Below are 23,315 nucleotides of genomic sequence, written 5' to 3'. Positions count from 1 at the left end.
GATTACAGAATGCATCCAGATGTGCATCGGAAACTAATACTTGTTTTCCAGGAAACAATCAAAGCGTAGACTGTTTGAGACATTACTCCCATGGAGGAAAGTGCGCATGGTGACTGTTGTATTCAATCCCGATGCAATTTCTGTGTTTCAACAACACTCTGAAAGTCCACAGATTACAGAATGCATCCAGATGTGCATCGGATACTGATACTGGTCTTCCAGGGTACGATCAAAGCTTAGACTGTTTGAGACATTCATCCCATTTAAGAAAATTGCGGATGGTGACTGTTGTATTCAGTCGCGATGCAATTTCTGTGTCTCATCAACACTTTGAAGGTCCACAGATTGCAGAATACCTCCAGATGTTCATCGGAAACTACTACTGGTCTTCCAGGGAACGATCAAAGCGTAGACTGTTTGAGACACTACTCCCATTTAGTAAAATTGCGCATGGTGACTGTTGTATTCAATCCCGATGCAATTTTCATGTTTCAACAACACTCTGATAGTCCACACATTACAGAATGAACCCAGATGTTCATCGCAAACAACTACTGGTCCTCCAGGGATCGATCAAAGCCTAAACTGTTTGAGACATTACTCCCATGGAGGAAAGTGCGCATGGTGACTGTTGCATTCAATCCTGATTGCAATTTCTGTGTTTCATCAACACTCTGATAGTCCACACATTACAGAATGCCCCCAGATGTGCATCGGAAACTATACTGGGCTTCCAGGGAACGATAAAAGCGTAAACTGTTTGAGACATTACTCCCATGGTGGAAAGTGCGCATGGAGACTGTTGTATTCAATCCCGATGCAATTTCTGTGTTTGAACAACACTCTGATAGTTTACAGATTACAGAATGCCTCCAGATGTGCATCGGAAACTACTACTGGTCTGAAAGCGAACGATCAAAGCGTATTCTGTTTGAGACATCACTCCCATGGAGGAAAATGCTCATGATGACTGTTGTATTCGGTCCCGAGGAAATTTCTATTTTTAATCAACACTTTCAAGGTCCACGGATTACAGATTGCCTCCAGATGTGCATCGTAAACTACTACTGGTCTTGCAGGGAACGATCAAACCGTAGACTGTTTGAGACATTACTCCCATGGAGGAATGTGGGCATGGTGACTGTTGTATTCAATCTCGCGGCAATACCTGTGTTTCATAAACACTTTGAAGTTCCACAGATTACAGAATGCCTCCAGATGTGCATCGGAAACTACTACTGCTCTTCCAGGGAACGATCAAAGCATAGAATTTTTGTGACATTACTCCCATGAAGGAAAGTGCGCATGGTGACTGTTGTATTCAATCGCGATGCAATTTCTGTGTCTCATCAACACTTTGAAGGTCCAAAGATTTCAGAATGCCTCCAGATGTGCATCAGAAACTACTACTGGTGTTCCAGGAAACGACCAAAGGGTAGACAGTTTGAGACATTACTCCCATGGAGGAAAGTTCGCATGGTGACCGTTGTATTCAATCCCGATGCAATTTCTGTGTTTTAACAACACTCTGATAGTCCAGAGATTAGAGAATGCTTCCAGATGTGCATCGGAAACTACTACTGGTCTTCCAGGGATCGATCAAGGCGTAGACTGTTTAAGACATTACTCCCACTTAAGAAAATTGCGGGTGGTGACTGTTGTATTCAATCCCGATGCAATTTCTGTGTCTCATCAACACTTTAACGGTCCACAGATTACAGAATGCCTCCAGATGTGCATCGGAAACTACTACTGGTAATACAGGGAACAATCAAAGCGTAGAATTTTTGTGACATTACTCCCATGAAGGAAAGTGCGCATTGTAACTGTTGTATTCAATCGCGATGCAATTTCTGTGTCTCATCAACACTTTGAAGGTCCAAAGATTTCAGAATGCCTCCAGATGTGCATCGGAAACTACTACTGGAGTTCCAGGAAACGATCAAAGCGTAGACAGTTTGAGACATTTCTCCCATGGAGAAATGTTCTCATCGTGACTGTTGTATTTAATCCCGATGCAATTTCTGTGTTTGAACAACACTCTGATAGTTTACAGTTTACAGAATGCCTCCAAATGTGCATCGGAAACTACTACTGGTCTTAAAGGGAACGATTAAAGCGTATTCTGTTTGAGACATCACTCCCATGGAGGAAAATGCGCATGATGACTGTTGTTTTCAATCCCGAGGCAATTTCTATGTTTCATCAACACTTTAAAGGTCGCCAGATTACAGAATGCCTCCAGATGTGCATCGTAAACTAGTACTGGTCTTTCAGGGAACGATCAAAGCGTAGACTGTCTGAGACATTACTCCCATGGAGGAAAGTGCGCATGGTGACTGTTGTATTCGATCCTGATTGCAATTTCTGTGTTTCATCAACACTCTGATAGTCCACACATTACAGAATGTCGCCAGATGTGCATCGGAAACTACTACTGGTCCTCCAGGGAACGATCAAAGCGGAAACAGTTAGAGACATTACTCCCATGGAGGAAAGTGCGCATGGTGACTGTTGTATTCAATCACGATGCAATTTCTGTTTTTCATCAACACTCTAATAGTCCACAGACTACAGAATGCATCCAGATGTGCATCGGATACTGATACTGGTCTTCCAGGCTACGATCAAAGCGTAGAATTTTTGTGACATTACTCCCATGTAGGAAAGTGCGCATGGTGACTGTTGTATTCAATCCCGATGCTATTTCAGTGTATCATCAACACTTTGAAGGTCCACAGATTACAGAATGCCTCCAGATGTGCATCGGAAACTACTACTGGTCTTCCAGGAAACGATCAAAGCGTAGACAGTATGAGACATTACTAACATGGAGGAAAGTTCGCATGGTGACTGTTGTATTCAACCCCGATGTCATTTCTGTGTTTCAACAACACTCTGATAGTAAACAGATAACAGAATGCCTCCAGATGTGCATCGGAAACTACTACTGGTCTTCCAGGGAACGATCAAAGCGTACACTGTTTGAGACACTACTCCCATTTAGGAAAATTGCTCATGGTGACTGTTGTATTCAATCCCGGTGCAATTTTTATGTTTCAACAACACTCTGATAGTCCACACATTACAGAATGAAACAAGATGTTCTTCGCAAACAACTACTGGTCCTCCAGGGAACGATCAAAGCGTAAACTGTTTGAGACATTACTCCCATGGAGGAAAGTGCGCATGGTGACTGTTGTATTCAATCCCAAGGCAATTTATGTGTTTCATCAACACTTTAAAGGTAAACAGATTACAGAATGCCTCCAGATGTGCATCGTAAACTAGTACTGGTCTTTCATTGAACGATCAAAGCGTAGACTGTCAGAGACATTACTCCCAAGGAGGAAAGTGCGCATGGTGACTGTTGTATTCTATCCCGATGCAATTTCTGTGTCTCATCAACACTTTGAAGGTCCACGAATTACAGAATGCCTCCAGATGTGCATCGGAAACTACTACTGGTCTTCCAGGAAACGATCAAAGCGTAGACAGTATGAGACATTACTCCAATGGAGGAAAGTTCGCATGGTGACTGTTGTATTCAACCCCGAAGTAATTTCTGTGTTTCAACAACACTCTGATAGTAAACAGATAACAGAATGCCTCCAGATGTGCATCGGAAACTACTACTGGTGTTCCAGGGAACGATCAAAGCGTACACTGTTTGAGACACTACACCCATTTAGGAAAATTGCGCATGGTGACTGTTGTATTCAATCCCGATGCAATTTTTATGTTTCAACAACACTCTGATAGTCCACACATTACAGAATGAACCCAGATTTTCTTCGCAAACAACTACTGGTCCTCCAGGGAACGATCAAAGCGTAAACTGTTTGAGACATTACTCCCATGGAGGAAAGTGCGCATGGTGACTGTTGTATTCATTCCCGAGGCAATTTATGTGTTTCATCAACACTTTAAAGGTAAACAGATTACAGAATGCCTCCAGATGTGCATCGGAAAGTACTACTGGTGTTCCAGGAAACGATCAAAGCGTAGACAGTTTGAGACATTACTCCCATGGAGGAAAGTGCGCATGGTGACTGTTGTATTCGATCCTGATTGCAATTTCTGTGTTTCATCAACACTCTGATAGTCCACACATTACAGAATGTTCCCAGATGTGCATCGGAAACTACTACTGCTCTTCCAGCGAACGATCAAAGCGTAAACTGTTAGAGACATTACTCCCATGGAGGAAAGTGCGCATGGTGACTGTTGCATTCAATCCTGATTGCAATTTCTGTGTTTTATCAACACTCTGATAGTCCACACATTACAGAATGTCCCCAGATGTGCATCGGAAACTACTACTGGTTCTCCAGGGAACGATCAAAGCGTAAATTGTTTGAGACATTACTCCCATGGAGGAAAGTGCGCATAGTGACTGTTGTATTCAATCCCGATGCAATTTCTGTGTTTCATTAACACTCTGATAGTCCACAGACTACAGAATGCCTCCAGATGTGCATCGGAAACTACTACTGGTCTTCCACGGAACGATCAAAGCGTAGAATTCTTGTGACGTTACTCCCATGTAGGAAAGTGCGCATGGTGACAGTTGTATTCAACCCCGATGTCATTTCTGTGTTTCAACAACACTCTGATAGTAAACAGATAACAGAATGCCTCCAGATGTGCATCGGAAACTACTACTGGTCTTCCAGGGAACGACCAAAGCGTACACTGTTTGAGACACTACTCCCATTTAGGAAAATTGCTCATGGTGACTGTTGTATTCAATCCCGATGCAATTTTTATGTTTCAACAACACTCTGATAGTCCACACATTACAGAATGAACCCAGATGTTCTTCGCAAACAACTACTGGTCCTCCAGGGAACGATCAAAGCGTAAACTGTTTGAGACATTACTCCCATGGAGGAAAGTGCGCATGGTGACTGTTGTATTCATTCCCGAGGCAATTTATGTGTTTCATCAACACTTTAAAGGTAAACAGATTACAGAATGCCTCCAGATGTGCATCGGAAAGTACTACTGGTGTTCCAGGAAACGATCAAAGCGTAGACACTTTGAGTCATTTCTCCCATGGAGGAATGTTCTCATCGTGACTGTTGTATTTAATCCCGATGCAATTTCTGTGTTTGAACAACACTCTGATAGTTTACAGTTTACAGAATGCCTCCAGATGTGCATCGGAAACTACTCCTGGTCTTAAAGGGAACGATCAAAGCGTATTCTGTTTGAGACATCACTACCATAAAGGAAAATGCGCATGATGACTGTTGTTTTCAATCCCGAGGCAATTTCTATGTTTCACCAACACTTTCAAGGTCCACAGATTACCGAATGCCACCAGATGTGCATCGGAAACTTTTACTGGTCTTCCAGGAAACGATCAAACCGTAGACTGTTTGAGACATTACTCCCATAGAGGAAAGTGCGCATGGTGACTGTTGTATTCAATCCCGAGGCAATTTCTTTGTTTCAACAACACTCTGATAGTCCACACATTACAGAATGCCTCCAGATGTGCATCGGAAACTACTCCTGGTCATCCGGGGAACGATCAAGGCCTAGACTGTTTGAGATATTAATCCCATGGAGGAAAGTGCGCATAGTGACTCTTGTATTCAACCCCGATGCAATTTCTGTGTTTCAATAACACTCTGATACTCAACAGATAACAGAATGCCTCCAAGTGTGCATCGGAAACTACTACTGGTCTTAAAGGGAACGATCAAAGCGTAGACTGTTTGAGTCATTACTCCCATGGAGGAAAGTGCGCATGGTGACTGTTGTATTCAATCCCGATGCAATTTTTGTGTCTCATCAACACTTTGGAGGTCCATAGATTTCAGAATGCCTCCAGATGTGCATCGGAAACTACTACTGGTGTTCCAGGAAACGATCAAAGAGTAGACAGTTTGAGACATTGCTAACATGGAGGAAAGTTCGCATGGTGACTGTTGTATTCAATCCCGATGCAATTTCTGTGATTCAACAACACTCTGATACTCAACAGATAACAGAATGCCCCCAAGTGTGCATCGGATACTACTACTGGTCTTAAAGGGAACTATCAAAGCGTATTCTGTTTGAGACATCACTCCCATGGAGGAAAATGCGCATAATGACTGTTGTATTCTATCCCGAGGCAATTTCTATGTTTCATCAACACTTTCAAGGTCCACAGATTACCGAATGCCACCAGATGTGCATCGGAAACTACTACTGGTCTTCCAGGAAGCGATCAAACCGAAGACAGTTTGAGACATTACTCCCATAGAGGTAAGTGCGCATGGTGACAGTTTTATTCAATCCCGAGGCAAATTCTGTGTCTCATCAACACTTCGAAGGTCCACAGATTGCAGAATACCTCCAGATGTGCTTCGGAAACTACTACAGGTCTTCCAGGGAACGATCAAAACGTAAACTGTTTGAGACAATACTCCCATGGGGAAAGTGCGCATGGTGACTGTTGTATTCAATCCTGATTGCAATTTCTGTGTTTCATCAACACTCTGATATTCCACAGACTACAGAAAGCCTCCAGATGTGCATCAGAAACTTCTCCTGGTCATCCAGGGAACGATCAAGGCCTAGATTGTTTGAGACATTAATCCCATGGAGGATAGTGCGCAATGTGACTCTTTTATTCAACCCCGATGCAATTTCTGTGTTTCAATAACACTCTGATAGTCAACAGATAACAGAATGCCTCCAGGTGTGCATCGGAAACTACTACCGGTCTTAAAGGGAACGGTCAAAGCGTAGACTGTTTGAGTCATTACTCCCATGGAGGAAAGAGCGCATAGTGACTGTTGTTTTCAATCCCGATGCAATTTTTGTGTCTCATCAACACTTTGGAGGTCCATAGATTTCGGAATGCCTCCAGATGTACATCGGAAACTACTACTGGTGTTCCAGGAAACGATCAAAGAGTAGACAGTTTGAGACATTGCTCCCATGGAGGAAAGGTCGCATGGTGACTCTTGTATTCAATCCCGATGCAATTTCTGTGTTTCAACAACACTCTGATAGTCCACAGATTAGAGAATGCCTCCAGATGTGCATCCTAAACTACTACTGGTTTCCAGGGAACGATCAAGGCGTAGACTGTTTGAGACATTACTCCCAATTAAGGAAATTGCGGATGGTGACTGTTGTATTCAATCCCGATGCAATTTCTGTGTCTCATCAACACTTTGAAGGTCCACAGATTACAGAATGCCTCCAGATGTGCATCGGAAACTACTACTGGTGTCCCAGGAAACGATCAAAGCGTAGACAGTTTGAGACATTTCTCCCATGGAGGAATGTTCGCATGGTGACTGTTGTATTTAATCCCGATGCAATTTCTGTGTTTGGACAACACGCTGATAGTTTACAGTTACAGAATGCCTCCATATGTGCATCGTAAACTACTACTGGTCTTAAAGGGAACGATCAAAGCGGATTCTGTTTGAGACATCACTCTTATGGAGGAAAATGCGCATGATGACTGTTGTATTCTATCCTGAGGCAATTTCTATGTTTCATCAACACTTTCAAGGCCCACAGATTACCGAATGCCACCAGATGTGCATCGGAAACTACTACTGGTCTTCCAGGAAGCGATCAAACCGAAGACTGTTTGAGACATTACTCCCATAGAGGAAAGTGCGCATGTTGACTTCTATTAATCCCGAGGCAAATTCTGTGTCTCATCAACACTTCGAAGGCCCACAGATTGCAGAATACCTCCAGATCTGCATCGGAAACTACTACAGGTCTTCCAGGGAACGATCAAAGCGTAAACTGTTTGAGACATCACTCCGATGGAGGAAAGTGCGCATGGTGACTGTTGTATTCAATCCTGATTGCAATTTCTGTGTTTCATCACACTCTGATAGTCCACAGACTACAGAATGCATCCAGATGTGCATCAGATACTGATACTGGTCTTCCAGGGTACGATCAAAGCGTAGAATTTTTGTGACATTACTCGCATGTCGGAAAGTGCGCATGGTGATTGTTGTATTCAATCCTGATGCAATTTCTGTGTATCATCAACACTTTGAAGGTCCACAGATTACAGAATGCCTCCAGATGTGCATCGGAAACTACTACTGGTCTTCAGGAAACGATCAAAGCGAAGACAGTTTGACACATTACTCCCATGGAGGAAAGTTCGCATGGTGACTGTTGTATTCAATCCCTATGCAATTTCTGTGTTTCAACAACACTCTGATAGATTACAGATTACAGAATGCCTCCAGATGTGCATCGGAAACTACTACTGGTCTGAAAGTGAACGATCAAAGCGTATTCTGTTTGTGACATCACTCCCATGGAGGAAAATGCTCATGATGACTGTTGTATTATGTCGCGAGGAAATTTCTATGTTTCATCAACACTTTCAAGGTCCACAGATTACAGATTGCCTCCAGATGTGCATCGTAAACTACTACTGGTTTTCCAGGGATCGATCAAAACGTAGACTGTTTGAGACATTACTCCCATTTAGGAAAATTGCGCATGGTGACTGTTGTATTCAATCCCGATGCAATTTTTATGTTTCAACAACACTCTGATAGTCCACACTTTACAGAATGAACCCAGATGTTCATCGCAAACAACTACTGGTCCACCAGGGAACGATCAAAGCGTAAACTGTTTGAGACATTACTCCCATGGAGGAAAGTGCGCATGGTGACTGTTGTATTCAATCCCGAGGCAATTTCTGTGTTCCATCAACACTTTAAAGGTCCACAGATTACAGAATGCCTCCAGATGTGCATCGTAAACTAGTACTGGTCTTGCAGGGAACGATTAAAGCGTAGACTGTCTGAGACATTACTCCCAAGGAGGAAAGTGCGCATAGTGACTGTTGTATTCAATCCCGATGCAATTTCTATGTTTCATCAAGACTCTGATAGTCCACAGACTACAGAATGCCCCCAGATGTGCATCGGAAACTATACTGGTCTTCCAGGGAACGATAAAAGCGAAAACTGTTTGAGACATTACTCCCATGGAGGAAAGTGCGCATGGTGACGGTTGTATTCAATCCCGATGCAATTTCTGTGTTTGAACAACACTCTGATAGGTTACAGATTACAGAAGGCCTCCAGATGTGCATCGGAAACTACTACTGGTCTGAAAGGGAACGATCAAAGCGTATTCTGTTTGAGACATCACTCCCATGGAGGCAAATGCACATGATGACTGTTGTATTCTGTCCCGAGGAAATTTCTATGTTTCATCAACACTTTCAAGGTCCACAGATTACAGATTGCCTCCAGATGTGCATCGTAAACTACTACTGGTCTTGCAGGGAACGATCAAAGCGTAGACTGTTTGAGACATTACTCCCATGGAGGAAAGTGCGCATGGTGACTGTTGTATTCAATCTCGCGGCAATTCCTGTGTTTCATAAACACTTTGAAGGTCCACAGATTACAGAATGCCTCCAGATGAGCATCGGAAATTACTACTGGTCTTGCAGGGAACGATCAAAGCGTAGACTGTTATTGATATTACTCCCATGGACGAAAGTGCGCATGGTGACAGTTGTATTGAATCGCGATGCAATTTCTGTGTTTCATCAACACTATGTTAGTCCACAGATTGCAGAATGCCTCCAGATGTGCATCGGAAACTACTACTGGTCTTCCAGGGAACGATCAAAGCGTAAACTGTTTGAGACATTACTCCCATGGAGGAAAGTGCGCATGGTGACTGTTGTATTCAATCCCGATGCAATTTCTGTGTTTCATCAACACTCTTATAGTCCACAGACTACAGAATGAATCCAGATGTGCATCGGAAACTACTACTGGTCTTCCAGGGAACGATCAAAGCGTAGAATTTTTGTGACGTTACTCCCATGGAGGAAAATGCGAATGATGACTGTTGTATTCAATCCCGAGCATATTCTATGTTTCATCAACACTTTCAAGGTCCACAGATTACAGAATGCCACCAGATGTGCATCGGAAACTACTACTGGTCTTCCAGGAAACGATCAAACCGTAGACTGTTTGAGACATTACTCCCATAGAGGAAAGTGCGCATGGTGACTGTTGTATTCAATCCTGAGGCAATTTCTGTGTTGCATCAAAACTTTGAAGGTCCACAGATTGCAGAATACCTCCAGATGTGCATCGGAAACTACTACTGGTCTTGCAGGGAACGATCAAAGCGTAGCCTGTTAGAGACATTACTCCCATGGACTAAAGTTTGCATGGTGTCTGTTGTATTCAATCCCGATGCAATATCTGTGTTTCATCAACACTCTGATAGGTTACAGGATACAGAATGCCTCCAGATGTGCATCGGAAACTACTACTGGTCTTCCAGGGAACGATCAAAGCGTAGACTGTTAGAGACATTACTCCCGTTGAGGAAAGTGCGGATGGTGACTGTTGTATTGAATCCCGATGCAATTTCTGTGTTTCATCAACACTCTGTTAGTCCACAGATTACAGAATGCCTCCAGATGTGAATCGGAAACTACTACAGGTCTTCCAGGGAACGATCAAAACGTAAACTGTTTCAGACATTACTCCCATGGAGGAATGTGAGCACGGTGACTGTTGTATTCAATCCCGATGCAATTTCTGTGTTTGAACAACACTCTGATCGTTTGCAGATTACGGAATTCCTCCAGATTTGCATCGGAAAGTACTACTGGTCTTAAAGGGGACGATCAAAGCGTATTCTGTTTGAGACATCACTCCTATGGAGGAAAATGCGCATGATGACTCTTGTATTCAATCCCGAGGCAATTTCTATGTTTCACCAACACTTTGAAGGTCCACAGATTACAGAATGCCACCAGATGTGCATCGGAAACTACTACTGGTCTTCCAGGAAACGATCATTCCGTAGACTGTTTGAGACATTACTCCCATAGAGGGAAGTGCGCATGGTGACAGTTGTATTCAATACCGAGGCAATTTCTGTGTTTCATCAACACTTTGAAGGTCCACAGATTGCAGAATGCCTCCAGATGTGCATCGGAAACTATTACTGGACTTGCAGGGAACGACCAAAGCGTAGACTGTTAGAGACATTACTCCCATGGAGGAAAGTGTGCATGGTGTCAGTTGTATTCAATCCCGATGCAATTTCTGTGTTTCATCAACACTCTGATAGGTTACAGATTACAGAATGCCTCCTGATGTGCATCGGAAACTACTACTGGTCATCCAGGGAACGATCAAATTGTAGACTGTTTGAGACATTACTCCCATGGAGGAAAGTGCGCATGGTGATTGTTGTATTCAATCTCGCGGCAATTTCTGTGTTTCATCAACACTCTGATAGTCCATACATTACAGAATGTCCCCAGATGTGCATCGGAAACTACTACTGGTCTTCCAGGGAACGATCAAAGCGTAAACTGTTTGAGATATTAGTCCCATGTAGGAAAGTGCGCATGGTGACTGTTGTATTCAATCCCGATGCAATTTCTGTGTCTCATCAACACTTTGAAGGTCCACAGATAACAGAATGCCTCCTGATGTGCATCGGAAACTACTACTGGTTTTCCAGGAAACGATCAAATCGTAGACAGTTTGAGACATTACTCCCATGGAGGAAAGTTCGCATGGTGATTTTTGTATTCAATCCCGATGCAATTTCTGTGTTTCAACAACACTCTGATAGGCCACAGATTACAGAATGAATCCAGATGTGCATCTGAAAATACTCCTGGTCATCCAGGGAACGATCAAAGCCTAGACTGTGTGAGACATTAATCCCATGGAGGAACGTGCGCATGGTGACTGTTGTATTCAACCCCGATGCAATTTCTGTGTTTCAACAACACTCTGTTAGTCCACAGATTGCAGAATGAATCCAGATGTGCATCGGAAACTACTACAGGTCTTCCAGGGAACGATCAAAACGTAAACTGTTTGAGACATTACTCCCATGGAGGAAAGTGCGCATGGTGACTGTTGTATTCAATCCTGTTGCAATTTCTGTGTTTCATCAACACTCTGATAGTCCACACATTACAGAATGTCCCCAGATGTGCATCGGAAGCTACTACTGGTCTTCCAGGGAACGATCAAATCGTAAACTGTTTGGGACATTACTCCCAAGGAGGAAAGTGCGCATGCTGACTGTTGTAGTCAATCCTGATTGCAATATCTGTGTTTCATCAACACTCTGATAGTCCACACATTACAGAATGTCCCCAGATGTGCATCGGAAACTACTACTGGTCTTCCAGGGAACGATCAAAGCGTAGACTGTTTGAGACATTACTCCCATTTATGAAAATTGCGCATGGTGACTTTTGTATTCAATCCCGATGCCATTTTTGTGTTTCAACAACACTCTGATAGGCCACACATTACAGAATGAACCCAGATGTTCATCGCAAAAACTACTGGTCTTCCAGGGAACGATCAAAGCGTAAACTGTTCGAGACATTACTCCCATGGAGGGAAGTGCGCATGGTGACTGTTGTATTCAATCCCGAGGCAATTTCTGTGTTTCATCAACACTTTAAAGGTCCATAGATTACTGAATGCCTCCATATGTGCATCGTAAACTATTACTGGTCTTGCAGGGAACGATCAAAGCGTAGACTGTTTGAGACATTACTCCCAAGGAGGAAAGTGCGCATGGCGACTGTTGTATTCAATCCCGTTGCAATTTCTGTGTTTCATCAACACTCTGATAGTCCGCAGATTACAGAATGCCCCCAGATTTGCATCGGAAACTATACTGGTCTCCGATTGAACGATAAAAGCGTAAACTGTTTGAGACATTACTCCCATGGAGGAAAGTGCGCATGGTGACTTTTGTATTCAATCTCGCGGTAATTTCTGTGTTTCATAAACACTTTGAAGGTCCACAGATTACAGAATGCAACCAGATGTGCATCGGAAACTACTACTGGTCTTCCAGAAAACGATCAACGCGTAGACAGTTTGAGACATTACTCCAATGGAGGAAAGTTCGCATGGTGACTGTTGTATTCAATCCCGATGTAATTTCTGTGTTTCAACAACACTCTGATACTCCACAGATTACAGAATGCCTCCAGATGTGCAAGGGAAACTACTCCTGGTCATCCAGGGAACGATCAAAGCCTAGACTGTTTGAGACATTAATCCCCTGGAGGAAAGTGCGCATGGTGACTGTTGTATTCATCCCCGATGCAATTTCTGTGTTTCATTAACACTTTCAAGATAAACAGATTACAGAATGCCTCCGGATGTGCATCGTAAACTACTACTGGTCTTGCAGGGAACGATCAAAGCGTACACTGTTTGAGACATTACTCCCATGGAGAAAAGTGCGCATGGTGACTGCTGTATTTAATCTCGCGGCAATTCCTGTGTTTCATAAACACTTTGATGGTCCACAGATTACAGAATGCCTCCAGATGTGCATCGGAAACTACTACAGATCTTCCAGGGAACGATCAAAGCGTAAACTGTTTGAGACATTTCTCCCAAGGAGGAAATGCGCATGGCGACTGTTGTATTCAATCAAGATGCAATGTCTGTGTTTCGTCAACACTCTGATAGTCTACACATTACAGAATGTCTCCAGATGTGCATCGGAAACTACTACTGGTCTTTCAGGGAACGATCAAAGCGTAAACAGTTTGAAACATTACGCCCATGGAGGAAAGTGCGCATGGTGATTGTTGTATTCAATCCCGATGCAATTTCTGTGTCTCATCAACACTCTGATAGTCCACAGACTACAGAATGCCTCCAGATGTGCATCGGAAACTACTCCTGGTCATCCAGGGAACGATCAAAACCTAGACTGTTTGAGACATTAATCCAATGGAGGAAAGTGTGCATGGTGACTGTTGTATTCAACCCCGATGCAATTTCTGTGTTTCAACAACACTCTGATAGTCAACAGATAACTGAATGGCGCCAGATGTGCATCTGAAGCTACTACTGGTCTTCCAGGGAACGATCAAGCGTAGACTGTTTGAGACATTACTCCCATTTAGGAAAATTGCACATGGACACTGTTGTATTCAATCCCGACGAAATTTCTGTGTTGCATCAACACTTTAAAAGTCAACAGATTACAGAATGCCCCAAGATGTGCTTCGTAAACTACTACTGATCTTGCAGGGAACGATCAAAGCGTAGACTGTTTGAGACTTTACTCCCATGGAGGAAAGTGCGCATGGCGACTGTTGTATTCAATCCCGATGCAATTTCTGTGTTTCATCAACACTCTGATAGTCCACAGACTACAGAATGCCTCCAGATGTGCATCGGAAACTACTCCTGGTCATCCAGGGAACGATCAAAACCTAGACTGTTTGAGACATTAGACCCATGGAGGAAAGTGTGCATGGTGACTGTTGTATTCAATTCCGAGGCAATTTCTATGTTTCATCAACACTTTCAAGGTCCACAGATTACAGAATGCCTCCATATGTGCATCGTTAACTACTACTGGTCTTGCAGGGAACGATCAAAGCGTAGACTGTTTGAGACATTACTCCCAAGGAGGAAAGTGCGCATGGTGACTGTTGTATTCAATCTCGCGGCAATTCCTGTGTTTCATAAACACTTTGATGGTCCACAGATTACAGAATGCCTCCAGATGTGCATCGGAAACTACTACAGGTCTTCCAGGGAACGCTTAAAACGTAAACTGTTTGAGACATTACTCCCAAGGAGGAAAGTGCGCATGGTGACTGTTGTATTCAATCCCGAGGCAATTTCTGTGTTTCATCAACACTTTAAAGGTCCACAGATAACAGAATGCCTCCATATGTGCATCGTAAACTACTACTGGTCTTGCAGGGAACGATCAAAGCGTAGACTGTTTGAGACATTACTCCCAAGGAGGAAAGTGCGCATGGTGACTGTTGTATTCAATCCCGAGGCAATTTCTGTGTTTCATCAACACTTTAAAGGTCCACAGATTACAGAATGCCTCCATATGTGCATCGTAAACTACTACTGGTCTTGCAGGGAACGATCAAAGCGTAGACTGTTTGAGACATTACTCCCAAAGAGGAAAGTGCGCATGGCGACTGTTGTATTCAATCCCGATGCAATTTCTGTGTTTCATCAACACTCTGATAGTCCACAGGCTACAGAATGCCTCCAGATGTGCATCGGAAACTACTCCTGGTCATCCAGGGAACGATCAAAACCTAGACTGTTTGAGACATTAGACCCATGGAGGAAAGTGTGCATGGTGACTGTTGTATTCAACCCCGATGCAATTTCTGTGTTTCAACAACACTCTGATAGTCAACAGATAACAGAATGCCGCCAGATGTGCATCGGAAGCTACTACTGGTCTTCCAGGGAACGATCAAGCGTAGACTGTTTGAGACATTACTCCCATTTAGGAAAATTGCAAATGGTCACTGTTGTATTCAATCCCGAGGAAATTTCTGTGTTGCATCAAAACTTTAAGAGTCAACAGATTACAGAATGCCCCCAGATGTGCATCGTAAACTACTACTGGTCTTGCAGGGAGCGATCAAAGCGTAGACTGTTTGAGACATTACTCCCATGGAGGATAGTGCGCATGGCGTCTGTTGTATTCAATCAAGATGCAATGTCTGTGTTTCATCAACACTCTGATAGTCTACAGATTACAGAATGCCCCCAGATGTGCATCGGAAACTATACTGGTCTTCCAGGGAACGATAAAAGCGTAAACTGTTTGAGACATCACTCCCATGTAGGAAAATGCGCATGGTGACTGCTGTATTCAATCCCGATGCCATTTCTGTGTTTCATCAACTATCTGATAGTCCACAGATTACAGAATGCCCCAAGATGTGCATCGGAAACTACTACTGGTCTTCTAGGGAACGATCAAAGCGTAAACTTTTTGAGACATTACTCCCATGGAGGAAAGTGTGCATGGTGACTGTTGTATTGAATCCCGAGGCAATTTCTATGTTTCATCAACACTTTGAAGGTCCATAGATTACAGAATGCCTCCAGATGTGGATCGGAAAGTACTAGTGGTCTTGCAGGGAACGATCAAAGCGTAGACTGTTTGAGACATTACTCCCATGGAGGAACGTGCGCATGGTGACTGTTGTATTCAACCCCGATGAAATTTCTGTGTTTCAACAACACTCTGCTAGTCCACAGATTGCAGAATACCTCCAGATGTGCATCGGATACTACTACAGGTCTTCCAGGGAACGATCAAAACGTAAACAGTTTGAGACATTACTCCCATAGAGGAAAGTGCGCATAGTGACTGTTGTATTCAATCCTAATTGCAATATCTGTGTTTCATCAACACTCTGATAGTCCACACATTACAGAATGTCCCCAGATGTGCATCGGAAGCTACTACTGGTCTTCCAGGGAACGATCAAATCGTAAACTGTTTGAGACATTACTCCCAAGGAGGAAAGTGCGCATGGTGACTGTTGTAGTCAATCCTGATTGCAATATCTGTGTTTCATCAACACTCTGATAGTCCACACATTAAAGAATGACCCCAGATGTGCATCGGAAACTACTACTGGTCTTCCAGGGAACGATCAAAGCGTAGACTGTTTGAGACATTACTCCCATTTAGGAAAATTGCGCATGGTGACTTTTGTATTCAATCCCGATGCAATTTTTGTGTTTCAACAACACTCTGATAGGCCACACATTACAGAATGAACCCAGATGTTCATCGCAAACAACTACTGGTCTTCCAGGGAACGATCAAAGCGTAAACTGTTCGAGACATTACTCCCATGGAGGAAAGTGTGCATGGCGACTGTTGTATTCAATCAAGATGCAATGTCTGTGTTTCATCAACACTCTGATAGTCCACAGATTACAGAATGCCAGCAGATGTGCATCGGAAACTATACTGGTATTCCAGGGAACGATAAAAGCGTAAACTGTTTGAGACATCGCTCCCATGTAGGAATATGCGCATGGTGACTGTTGTATTCAATTCCGAGGCAATTTCTATGTTTCATCAACACTTTGAAGGTCCACAGTTTGCAGAAGGCCTCCAGATGAGCATCGGAAACTACTACTGGTCTTGCAGGGAACGACCAAAGCGTAAACAGTTTGAGACATTACTCCCATGGAACAAAGTGCGCATGGTGACTGTTGTATTCAGTCCCTAGGCAATTTCTGTGTTTCATCAACACTTTGAAGGTCCACAGATTGCAGAATGCCTCCAGATGTGCATCGGAAACTACTACTGGTATTGCAGGGAACGATCAAAGCGTAGACAGTTTGAGACATTACTCCCATGGAGGAAAGTGCGCATGGTGACTGTTGTATTTAATCTCGCGGCAATTCCTTTGTTTCATAAACACTTTGATGGTCCACAGATTACAGAATGCCTCCAGATGTGCATCGGAAACTACTGCAGGTCTCCAGGGAACGCTCAAAGCGTAGACTGTTTGAGACATTACTCCCAAGGATTAAAGTGCGCATGGCGACTGTTGTATTCAATCCCGATGCAATTTCTGTGTTTCATCAACACTCTGATAGTCCACAGACTACAGAATGCCTCCAGATGTGCATCGGAAACTACTCCTGGTCATCCAGGGAACGATCAAAACCTAGACTGTTTGAGACAATAGTCCCATGGAGGAAAGTGTGCATGGTGACTGTTGTATTCAACCCCGATCCAATTTCTGTGTTTCAACAACACTCTGATAGTCAACAGATAACAGAATGCCGCCAGATGTGCATCGGAAGCTACTACTGGTCTTCCAGGGAACGATCAAGCGTAGACTGTTTGAGAAATTACTCCCATTTAGGAAAATTGCACATGGTCACTGTTGTATTCATTCCCGAGGAAATTTCTGTGTTGCATCAAAACTTTAAGAGTCAACAGATTACAGAATGCCCCCAGATGTGCATCGTAAACTACTACTGGTCTTGCAGGGAACGATCAAAGCGTAGACTGTATGAGACATTACTCCCATGGAGGATAGTGCGCATGGCGACTGTTGTATTCAATCAAGATGCAATGACTGTGTTTCATCAACACTATGATAGTCCACAGATTACAGAATGCCCCCAGATGTGCATCGGAAGCTACTACTGGTCTTCCAGGGAACGATCAAATCGTAAACTGTTTGAGACATCGCTCCCATGTAGGAATATGCGCATGGTGACTGTTGTATTCAATTCCGAGGCAATTTCTATGTTTCATCGACACTTTGAAGGTCCACAGATTGCTGAATGCCTCCAGATGAGCCTCGGAACTACTACTGATCTTGCAGGGAACGACCAAAGCGTAAACAGTTTGAGACATTACTCCCATGGAACAAAGTGCGCATGGTGACTGTTGTATTCAATCCCTAGGCAATTTCTGTGTTTCATCAACACTTTGAAGGTCCACAGATTGCAGAATGCCTCCAGATGTGCATCGGAAACTACTACTGGTATTGCAGGGAACGATCAAAGCGTAGACGGTTTTTGACATTAGTTCCATGGAGGAAAGTGCGCATGGTGTCTGTTGTTTTCAATCCCGATGCAATTTCTGTGTTTCATCAACACTCTGATAGTCCACACATTACAGAAAGCCCCCAGATGTGAATCGGAAACTACTACTGGTCTTCCAGGGAACGATCAAAGCGTAAACTGTTTGAGACAATACTCCCATGGAGGAAAGTGCGCTTGGTGACTGTTGGATTCAATAACGATGCAATTTCTGTGTTTGAACAACACCCTGATAGTTTACAGGTTCCAGAATGCCTCCAGATGTGCATCGGAAACTACTACTAGTCTTCCAGGGAACGATCAAAGCGTAGACTGTTTGAGACATTACTCCCATGGAGGAAAGTGCGCATGGTGACTGTTGTATTCAATCTCGCGGCAATTCCTGTGTTTCGTGTGTGTGTGTGTTTGAGGTTTACGGCTGTGTTTTATCAACACTTTGAAGGTCCACATATTACAGAATGCCTCCAGATGTGCATCGGAAACTACTACTGGTCTTGCAGGGAACGATCAAAGCGTAGACTGTTAGAGACATTACTCCCAAGGTGGAAAGTGCGCATGGTGACTGTTGTATTCAATCCCGAGGCAATTTCTGTGTTTCATCAACACTTTAAAGGTCCACAGATTACAGAATGCCTCCATATGTGCATCGTAAACTACTACTGGTCTTGCAGGGAACGATCAAGCGTAGACTGTTTGAGACATTACTCCCATTTAGGAAAATTGCACATGGTCACTGTTGTATTCATTCCCGAGGAATTTTCTGTGTTGCATCAAAACTTTAAGAGTCAACAGATTACAGAATGCCCCCAGATGTGCATCGTAAACTACTACTGGTCTTGCAGGGAACGATCAAAGCGTAGACTGTTTGAGACATTACTCCCATGGAGGATAGTGCGCATGGCGACTGTCGTATTCAATCAAGATGCAATGTCTGTGTTTCATCAACACTCTGATAGTCCACAGATTACAGAATGCCCCCAGATGTGCATCGGAAACTATACTGGTCTTCCAGGGAACGATAAAAGCGTAAACTGTTTGAGACATCACTCCCATGTAGGAAAATGCGCATGGTGACTGTTGTATTGAATCCCGAGGCAATTTCTATGTTTCATTAACACTTTGAAGGTCCAGAGATTACTTAATGCCTCCAGATGGGGATCGGAAACTACTAGTGGTCTTGCAGGGAACGATCAAAGCGTAGACTGTTTGAGACATTACTCCCATGGAGGAACGTGCGCATGGTGACTGTTGTATTCAACCCCGATGCAATTTCTGTGTTTCAACAACACTCTGTTAGTCCACAGATTGCAGAATGCCTCCAGATGTGCATCGGAAACTACTACAGGTCTTCCAGGGAACGATCAAAACGTAAACTGTTTGAGACATTACTCGCAAGGAGGAAAGTGCGCATGGCGACTGTAGTATTCAATCAAGATGCAATGTCTGTGTTTCATCAACACTCTGATAGTCCACAGACTACAGAATGCCTCCAGATGTGCATCGGAAACTACTCCTGGTCATCCAGGGAACGATCAAAACCTAGAGTGTTTGAGACATTAGTCCCATGGAGGAAAGTGTGCATGGTGACTGTTGTATTCAACCCCGATGCAAATTCTGTGTTTCAACAACACTCTGATAGTCAACAGATAACAGAATGCCTCCAGATGTGCATCGGAAACTACTACAGGTCTTCCAGGGAACGATCAAAACGTAAACTGTTTGAGACATTACTCCCAAGGAGGAAAGTGCGCATGGCGACTGTAGTATTCAATCAAGATGCAATGTCTGTGTTTCATCAACACTCTGATAGTCCACAGACTACAGAATGCCCCAAGATGTGCATCGGAAACTACTACTGGTTTTGCAGGGAACGATCAAATCGTAGGCTGTTTGAGACATTACTCCCATGGAGGAAAGTGCGCATAGTGACTGTTGTATTCAATCCCGATGAAATTTCTGTGTTTCATCAATACTCTGATAGTCCACACATTACAGAATAAACCCAGATGTTCATCGGAATCTACTACTGGTCTTCCAGGGAACGATCAAAGCGTAAACTGTTTGAGACATTACGCCCATGGACGAAAGTGCGCATGTTGACTGTTGTATTCAATCCCGATGCAATTTCTGTGTTTGAACAACACTCTGATAGTTTACAGATTACAGAATGCCTCCAGATGTGCATCGGAAGCTACTACTCGTCTTAAAGGGAACGATCAAAGCGTAGACTATTTGAGACATTACTCCCATTTAGGAAAATGCGCATGATGGCTGTTGTATTCAACCCCGAGGGAATTTCTGTGTTTCATCAACACTTTGAAGGTCCACAGATTACAGAATGCCCCCCAGATGTACATCGGAAACTACTACTTATCTTCCAGGGAACGATCAAAGCGTAACCTGTTTGAGACATTACTCCCATGGAGGAAAGTGCGCATGGTGACTGTTGTATTCAATCCCGATGCATTTTCTGTGTTTCATCAACACTCTGATAGTCCACAGATTACAGAATGCCCCCAGATGTGCATCGGAAACTACACTGGTTTTGCAGGGCACGATAAAAGCGTAAAATGATTGACATTACTCCCATGGAGGAAAGTGCGCATGGTGACTGTTGTATTCACTCCCGAGGAAATTTCTGTGTTTCATGAACACTTTAAAGGTCCACAGATTACAGAATGCCTCCAGATGTGCAATCGAAACTACTACTGGTCTTGCAGGGAACGATCAAGGCGTAGACTGTTTGAGACATTACTCCCATAGAGGAAAGTGCGCATGGTGACTGTTGTATTCAATCCAGATGCAATTTCTGTGTTTCATCAACACTCTGATAGTCCACACATTACAGAATGCAAACAGAAGTGCATCGGAAACTACTACTTTTCTTCAAGGGAACGATGAAAGCGTAAACTGTTTGAGACATTACTCCCATGGAGGAAAGTGCGCATGGTGACTGTTGTATTCAATCCTGATGCAATTTCTGTGTTTCATCAACACTCTATTAGTCAAGACATTACAGAATGTCCCCAGATGTGCATCGGAAACTACTACTGGTCTTCCAGGGAACGCTCAAAGCGTAAACTGTTTGAGACATTACTGACATGGAGGAACGTGCGCATGGTGACTGTTGTATTCAATCCCGATGCAATTTCAGTGTTTCATCAACACTCTGATAGTCCACAGATTACAGAATGCCTCCAGATGTGCATCGGATACTACTACTGGTTTTCCAGGGAACGATCAAAAACGTAGACTGTTAGAGACATTACTCCCATGGAGGAAAGTGCGCATGGTGACTGTTGTATTCAATTCCGAGGCAATTTCTATGTTTCATCAACACTTTGAAGGTCCACAGATTGCAGAATGCCTCCAGATGAGCATCGGAAACTACTACTGATCTTGCAGGGAACGACCAAAGCGTAAACAGTTTGAGACATTACTCCCATGGAACAAAGTGCGCATGGTGACTGTTGTATTCAATCCCTAGGCAATTTCTGTGTTTCATCAACACTTTGAAGGTCCACAGATTGCAGAATGCCTCCAGATGTGCATCGGAAACTACTACTGGTATTGCAGGGAGCGATCAAAGCGTAGACTGTTTTTGACATTAGTCCCATGGAGGAAAGTGCGCATGGTGTCTGTTGTTTTCAATCCCGATGCAATTTCTGTGTTTCATCAACACTCTGATAGTCCACACATTACAGAAAGCCCCCAGATGTGCATCGGAAACTACTACTGGTCTTGCAGGGAACGATCAAAGCGTAGACTGTTAGAGACATTACTCCCATGGAGGAAAGTTCGCATTGTGACTGTTGTATTCAATCCCGATGCAATATCTGTATTTCAACAACACTCTGATAGTCCACAGATTACAGAATGCCTCCAGATGTGCATCGTAAACTACTAGTGGTCTTGCAGGGAACGATCAAAGCGTAGACTGTTTGAGACATTACTCCCATGGAGGAAAGTGCGCATGGTGACTGTTGTATTTAATCTCGCGGCAATTCCTGTGTTTCATAAACACTTTGATGGTCCACAGATTACAGAATGCCTCCAGATGTGCATCGGAAACTACTACAGGTCTTCCAGGGAACGCTCAAAACGTAAACAGTTTGAGACATTACTTCCAAGGAGGAAAGTGCGCATGGTGACTGTTGTATTCAATCCCGAGGCAATTTCTGTGTTTCATCAACACTTTAAAGGTCCACAGATTACAGAATGCCTCCATATGTGCATCGTAAACTACTACTGGTCTTGCAGGGAACGATCAAGCGTAGACTGTTTGAGACATTACTCCCATTTAGGAAAATTGCACATGGTCACTTTTGTATTCATTCCCGAGGAAATGTCTGTGTTGCATCAAAACTTTAAGAGTCAACAGATTACAGAATGCCCCCAGATGTGCATCGTAAACTACTACTGGTCTTGCAGGGAACGATCAAAGCGTAGACTGTTTGAGACATTACTCCCATGGAGGATAGTGCGCATGGCGACTGTCGTATTCAATCAAGATGCAATGTCTGTGTTTCATCAACACTCTGATAGTCCACAGATTACAGAATGCCCCCAGATGTGCATCGGAAACTATACTGGTCTTCCAGGGAACGATAAAAGCGTAAACTGTTTGAGACATCACTCCCATGTAGGAAAATGCGCATGGTGACTGTTGTATTCAATCCCGATGCCATTTCTGTGTTTCATCAACTATCTCATAGTCCACAGATTACAGAATGCCCCAAGATGTGCATCGGAAACTACTACTGGTCTTCTAGGGAACGATCAAAGCGTAAACTGTTTGAGACATTACTCCCATGGAGGAAAGTGCGCATGGTGACTGTTGTATTGAATCCCGAGGCAATTTCTATGTTTCATTAACACTTTGAAGGTCCACAAATTACTTAATGCCTCCAGATGTGC

This window comes from Schistocerca gregaria, chromosome 8 (genome assembly GCF_023897955.1).
Source record: "Schistocerca gregaria isolate iqSchGreg1 chromosome 8, iqSchGreg1.2, whole genome shotgun sequence".
Classification (NCBI taxonomy): domain Eukaryota; kingdom Metazoa; phylum Arthropoda; class Insecta; order Orthoptera; family Acrididae; genus Schistocerca; species Schistocerca gregaria.
Note: the sequence above shows the minus strand (reverse complement) of the source record.